This window comes from Condylura cristata, unplaced genomic scaffold, assembly GCF_000260355.1.
Source record: "Condylura cristata isolate star-nosed mole 26May11 unplaced genomic scaffold, ConCri1.0 scaffold00021, whole genome shotgun sequence".
In the NCBI taxonomy this organism is placed as follows: domain Eukaryota; kingdom Metazoa; phylum Chordata; class Mammalia; order Eulipotyphla; family Talpidae; genus Condylura; species Condylura cristata.
In genome coordinates, this window is record NW_004567122.1 from 8,757,585 (window position 1) to 8,765,000 (window position 7,416).

Genomic DNA, 7,416 nt, shown 5'->3' on the forward strand with positions numbered 1-7,416 from the left:
CTGCAAATATTGTTTTTCCCATTTGCACAAGTTTCTGATATATGTCTTCAACTCTAGATGCCAGTGCTGATGTTTTGAAGAGAATAATCAGATTTGCAAAGTCTTTTACAAGAGCTACCTGGCTTGCATACAGTACTTGGCCTCTGACTTCTTCCTCAATGACATTCTCTTCCAAACATTTTGGACTGATTTCAATTCTACAAATACACTAAGGTTTTTCTTCCTGTTTTGGATATCTTTCCTTCTACCCAATTTAAATTCTCTCATTTATTGCTTAGTTAAGCTCCAATAATCTACCAGGTTTCACTGTAAATATAGCTCGGGCTGGTCTTCCCATTTGCCCCTTCAAAATTAAATCTTCCAGTTATAGATGCTCATAACATCTTATACTTTTCCCCTTTTTATCACTTGGCATCATTTGCAATGATACATGCACATGATAAGTTCATAGCATCTGCTGCCATGGTAGCCTCTAAGCTCCCAAGTCAAGGATCCTTTCTGATAAGTTCTTAAACACAGTGCCCTGTCTAGCACATGGAAAATAATCCGTGCAATATTTGGAGAAAAAATGAGTAATGAAGTAAAGGAGTGAGTGGGACACTCAAAGCCACTTTAGTCTTGTGATGCATTGTCTGGGATACATATCTCGTATGGAGGAAGTGAGCAAGCTTCTTATTTTATTTTATCTGTTTTTGTCAGGACTGTGACACAGAATATCTTCTTAAATGCAATGCATAAAATATTTAAATGCCACAAATAAGCTTTTCTCCTTGATTCTATTCTGCAGGCTATAAATATTTAGTGCTGTATTCACTTTCATTTTTTCTAGCATAAACTAATTTCTTTTCCAGCAAAAAGGAAAGCAGCTTTAGAATCTGTGTAAATAGGTAACATTAGCATTTTTTTGGTTCCTAATCTAAGCTAAGTACTGGCATTCATTAAGTCCATTTATCTTCCTTTTGTTTTTCACAAATTTTTTTTGCCTTTCCTTTGTTTTCCTTTTTCTATACTGATTTTCTAGACAGAGATAAGGAAGCTAGTAATACCATCATCAATTTAAAAATTGTGCAATACAAATCAAGAAACTAGTAATGTCTTACTTTTTATGATTATATTTCTGCTTTGATGTACAAGAAACTTGACACTGTCACAATCACCTAGTTCTCCCCACTACCACCCCCATTGCCATGTTAATCTTTCCCATGCCATTCTAGGAACTCAGTCATTGCCAAAGATATTTTAGCTAAAACAGAACTCACTTTACTTGGAACTCATTCACTCATTCAGTCATCCCTTCATTTATTTATGCATTCAACAAATATCCACTGAGTGCCTATTCTAAGGCAAACATCCTTTAGAGATCCAGCAGGGATCAGAATAAAATATATGTGGACATTATATTTAGATGTCATAGCATAAGCTAAGAAAAAGATTGTATAAATCATCATATAAATGTAATAGTATAGAGGGACTTGAGAGAAAAACAAAACAGAGTAAGTGGGCCAGTGATTAACATGAAGGGATTGTGTAAGAATATTTCCCATGCTAAACAGAGTGGTAAGTAAAGAATTCAATGAAAAAACTGTATGAGTTAGGGGGGTCACCAAAAAAATGGGTATCTATACTGAATAAAATACAGTGCCCTTTGTAACAAGGGTGGGCTTCATCTAATAAGTTGAAGAGAAAAGACTAAAGTAGAACAAATTTGCTTCTGGATAGTCTTGACATTCAAAAGTACAACAACAGTTCCCACTACGGTTTCCAGCCTTCTGACCTGCCTGGCAGTTTTTGTTCTTAAAACTAATTGGGGGTCCTCCCTGGTGGTGCAGAGGGTTAAAGCACAGCACTAAAAAGCTAAAGCCACTTCAGCATGAGTTCAATCCCTGCCCCAGGGGTGACCCACATGGCATGGCAGGCCTCTCCTGACCCGCCCACTGACCCAAGTCTATACATAACATTAACCATCACAGTGAGTTTGAGGAAAAACTTGGAAATAAAGGGTCAGATTAGGAAGGTATTGTGTTTTTAAGAATAATACTGATTTTGGGTTTTGCCCTGGGTCATGATTAGAGGGATAACATGGATAGAGGGGATATGTTGTAGAAGTCAAGGGGACATAAGGCACTACATGGGGATAGTAGTAAATAATGTTGTGATGTTTACTGAAAGTTGTTAAGACAGATTTTACAAATTCTCATTTAAAGAAAACGATGATAACTATGCAGAGTGGTACACTTTAGACTTGTGATCAGCTCTCAATAGATAGGATATTGAATTATGGTGACAGCTGAGACTAATTTAATGGTATGTTATAATTAAACCTCAATCTAAAAATTTAAGACTAGTGCAATAGGGGCAAGACAGTGAATTCAAAACTGCTAAAACAAAAAAGGGGGAGAACTTTTAATAATGACTGAGCCATTAGAAAAATACTAACGGGCATTGATGTAGTTTGGGCAGGGTGATTAGACCTTCTATGTTTGTTAACTGATGCTTATTGAAATTAGGCTCCTCCCCTGGCACAGAGACTGGAAAATAGAGGTGCAATCGTTCATGATGATTACGTTTTAAAAGGACTGGCTTCCAGGTCCTTGAGAAAGACAGTCTGGGGTTCTAAAACTGACTGTGAGATGATTAACACTGCAAAGAGGCATTTTACAGTGTCAAGTTTTCTGAGGTAAATGCTCTAAGAAAACGGAGATACAGATTCTAAGGCATGAAAATACAGGTCTAAAGTTTGTTAAGCTAAGGGAATGTGTACAACCATCTTGGTCAATTTATGACATGGAAGTCATTAGTGACAATGGCAAGAACAATTTTGGTGGCATAGGACCAATCGTACAATATTCAAAAAAGGAGAGAAGAGACTAAGAGTATAGAAAACTCTGGAATTGCCCTATAAAGGTCAGAGAAATGACTGATAGCTGGAAAGGGGAGTGGTGGTCAAGGGAAGGTGTGCATGAAGAAAGTGTGTGTGTGTGTGGGGGGGTGGTCCTGGAGGGATACTCCTGAGTGGTCAAGAGAAGTACGACTTAGGAACACAGAATGGGTGGAACATACCCGGGGCACCAGCTGCTTATGATGGCAATGGGGAAAGATAGCCTTTGAGGCTTGGCAGGATGATGGGAGATGTACTGGTGAGAAGCTTTAGAAATGCTCTTCTACTTACAGTAAAAAATGGAAGCTGGATTTTAATGTAGACACAAAGATAGGAGAAAATGATAAAGGATTAAGAAACAAGATGTTAAGAAGTAGTTGGACAAGGACGATGATAGAGTGGATAGTCTAGGAAAGCACTGCCAGGCTAGTGCTTTCTATTCATCCCTAAGAATTCAAACCAAAATCAGTCATTGTGATTGTGTGTTTTCCCAAAACAAGTTCATCTGTGCACAGGCCACCGTAGTCATCGGAAAATGCGGTTTGACCAGGAATGGGGCGTTACCGTGTGAAAATGACAAAGGCAGGAACTGTGGACATGGATATTTTTTTATTACAGGTAGAAACAGTAGCTTCCCTAGGTCATCACTTGCTTTGATATGTTCTTATGCACTTTCAATTGCTTCATTAAGTACAGCACATATATATGTCCATTTATTTAGTACTAATAATACTAATTAGCATTGACTTTGCGTTAAAAGTACTTCCTAAGCATTTTGCCAGTTATTTTACTCAATCTTCATATTGATCCTGTGAGAGAGGTAATATTAACTGTTCTTTCCACATGAAGGCACTGAGGCACAGAGAAATTAAACAAGCTGCCCATGAGTAGAGAGTAAGAAGCTGAGATGCAAATCCAGAATGAGGCTTCAGAACCCTGGCTCTGCATCATATTGCAGTTGCCTTTGAATTAATTGACCTGCCAACAGTTACAGAGCACACACACACACACAAAAGCTACTATTAAATTAACAAATTAGTTAGGAAAACATACACCCATGAAACAAAGAATGAGAAAACTAGATTGCTCTAATTACATGAATACACCATGTTTACTAACTGGAAGTTCAAATACAGGATAAGAAGTTGTCAAAATGGATTTTGCAACATGGTAAAGATAAAAGAAAAAGAAAGCATCTCGGATGGTGGACAAGCAGAAGCAGACCGGGGTGAGGTTAAGACGGAAATTGCAAGGGAGCTGAGAGACACTAATTTGGGGGTGAGAGGGGAAGGGCGGGGCGGAATAATGGGAACTCAGTCTCAAGTAGGAGTACTATAGAGCAAGCCAGGAAGGGGCAGCAGGGAATGTTGCCTTAAGATTTAAACCACAGAGCTTGATCTTGAGGGGTACGTCTGGAAATCCCCCTTGGTGGATCGATCCTCTAAGGAACAAAGACACTTGACTTCATGGGCAGAAAGAATCTACAGGAAGTACAGATAGAGAGCAGAGACGGTTACCGCACATGTTCGTCCTTGCCCTCCTATGCACTATTTTCTTGACCGGCACCAAGGAAATACTTCATAACTGTTCAATAGCAAAACGAAAAAATATTCATAGAATTTAGTGATAACTGAAGAAGGCAATAAAGAAAATAATTTCCGTGTTTTTAAATAGTTCACAGACCAAGACATTTTCAGTGTTAATGACAAAATGAGAACACTGAGAAGGAAAAGCAGTTAAGAAAAAATGAAAGTTTCAGGGCACCAGACGAAGAATAAATACTGTGCTTATCAGCAATTCACTCACACACGTCAGGTTGCTCATTACTTGCTTAAGAGAAGTCGCATCCCGCATGCAAACCTGGTAGGAAATGGTGCTTTCTGGTCACAGATTCATCATGCAGCTCTGGAGGAATAATGAAGAGAGGTGTGCCTTTCTATTTTTTTCCTCGTCCCTAGGTGGGAGGCACGGGATAATAACAGCAGCTGTGCTTATAAATATCCCTCTCCTACTGAAAGAGGGTTGTTTGGCTAGATACAAACCTGGTGTGTAATTATATATTTACAAGACATACATAATAATACTGGATGGTAAACACGAAGGAAATAAAAGGAGAAAAAAAGACTGAGTCGTTGATGCAGAGAGTTTAGAAAGTCCCTGCTGCTCAGTGTACCATGCACACTCCCTTATGAATAAATTTCAGGTGTGCCACTGAAGGAAGAGAAGTTAATTTGATGGCTATAATATAAAGAGGGGGGAAATCTCCCATTCAAAAACTGGGGTGAAATTAAGATTTTTTTCCTTACTTTTCTCAAGCATAGATGGGTGAAATTATACGACTCATTTTTCTAGCTTTTAAAAATACAGTTATAGTGATTTCTAGTTACTGAGGTGATTTATATAATCCAAAACTTGATTAACCTGGAAACTGGTTTACCATATTCTCCTAGGGTTCTGGTTTAGAGGGGTGCACACACGATTCAGGAAACAGCCACTAATTTCTGCAGGCTCTGGGGTTACACAATGACAGAGGGTGTCCACCCTCTCAAAATCCACAGTTGGCTTTTTCCCATTGCTACACGTGCTCATATCTAGACACACCCCCAGGCTGCCCCATTAATAATATTAGGGCAATATTATTAATCTTACCCCCTCTCCCATTCACATTTTTCCCTTTTTTATTTTTTCTATAGTTTGTATGCTATATTTCATTGAATTGCTTTTTTTTTTAATTTTCATCATTTGCTTATTGTAAGTTTAAACTTTTTGTTTTCATCTCAGTAGAAATCCTAAAAATTTATTTTTAGAGTTTCTTCCTGTCTTATATAGGCATTTTTCTGTTACCTGAATGCCACAGATTTTGAAATGTTGCATTGTTATACAGTTCAACCTATTTTCTTATTTTTTTATCTATCTTTTTTGATATGTTATTTTTTAGCATGCTGTTCAATGTTCAAATGTTTTTAGACACTGATCTAACTATATCACAGTCAGAAAATAACTTTAAAAATTGAACATTTTCAACATTACTGAGACTCATTTTATGGCCCTACCTTGGGAGATCTTGCATTTGAAAAAATTTGTATTTGAAAAAAATACAATCTGTAGCTATTGGATCATTATTTCAGAAATATTAATTTGGTCAATTTGATGAAAGTTCTTCAGATCTTTTATACTGGTTTTTAATAAAGAATACTGAAAATCTAAAGTTACAGCGGTGAAATTATCTTTTAAATATCTTTCAACTCTTTCCATTTTTGCTTCATGTATTTTGAAGTCCTGTTATTAGGTTCATGCAGATTTATGATCATTACATGTTCTTCATCTTATGGTACTGTTTGAGGATAGAGGATAGAGGATGCGTGCTTTAGGGGCTAAGTCCACTATCACAGAATAGATAGTGAAGGACGAATTTGGAGCTATGCAGACATGAACTGATAATTGACACACAAGTCTACTGTGACTTTAGCATTACAAGAAATCTGCAACCTCAATTTTCAAATGTGTCTAATGCTACCTAAATAGCATTGTGATTTTCTATCATCTTCATTCATTTGTAAATTATATCAGCAAACTTGTCAATAGTCAGAAACTACAATTTTTATTCCTTTTTACTTAAACTGTGTTTACATGTCACTTCTGAATAACTTCTGGTAAAATCTTATTACCATAGGGAGGATTTCAAAATTTAGGAAGCCTTATAGTAGCAATATTACTGAATTCTTTTTCATTAAATAGAAATTATAATACACTAATTGCTTAATTATTTTTAATACTTTCTCATCTGATGACATGACTAGATCTTTAATTTGTTGAAACAAAGAGCTGGAGATTATAGGTTCTGTGAATGAATTTGTAATCTAGTCATCAGAGTAATTCACTTTTTTGTGAAAAGCAAAAAGGCAGCAAAAAGCAGGACCTGATATTCAAAAATAGGTAAAATTGGGATAATATCAATCCTATAAAATTATGCATTATATATATATTTTATGAACTATTATGTTTTTTTTTTTAAACGGAAAGCCTTAACAGACGGGCAATGAAAACTTTGGATAGTTTTAAAAAACAAAGGTAAATTAATTGTATTTTACAGTTTTAAAAATTAAGGTGATAGTTATACATAAAAATAATTAGAACTGAATCATAAAAACTGAGGAGGACTACTCATATTGTAATGAAGGTGATCTTTTAAAGTGAAGACCATTTCATCTCAGATTGCGCTTTGGGAATAATATGTGTTAATGATATACATAAATAGATGTCCTGATACCTATAGGCTTACACTTTGGTTCAGGTTTTCAGATGTTTGACCTTGTTGTTATCACAGATTAAGCATTTCTTTAAAAAAAAACTCATAAAATGGGGCCCTCCATGGTGGCACAACAGGTTAGAGTGCAGCATGGTAAGCTAGCCACAGCTGCTTCAGTGTGAGTTCGATCCCCAGCCCCATAGATGACCCACATGGTGCAGCAGACCTCTTCTATCTCTCCCACTGCTCCCCTCAGCAGTGTACCTCATAGATCTGCCTGTCCTGCTCC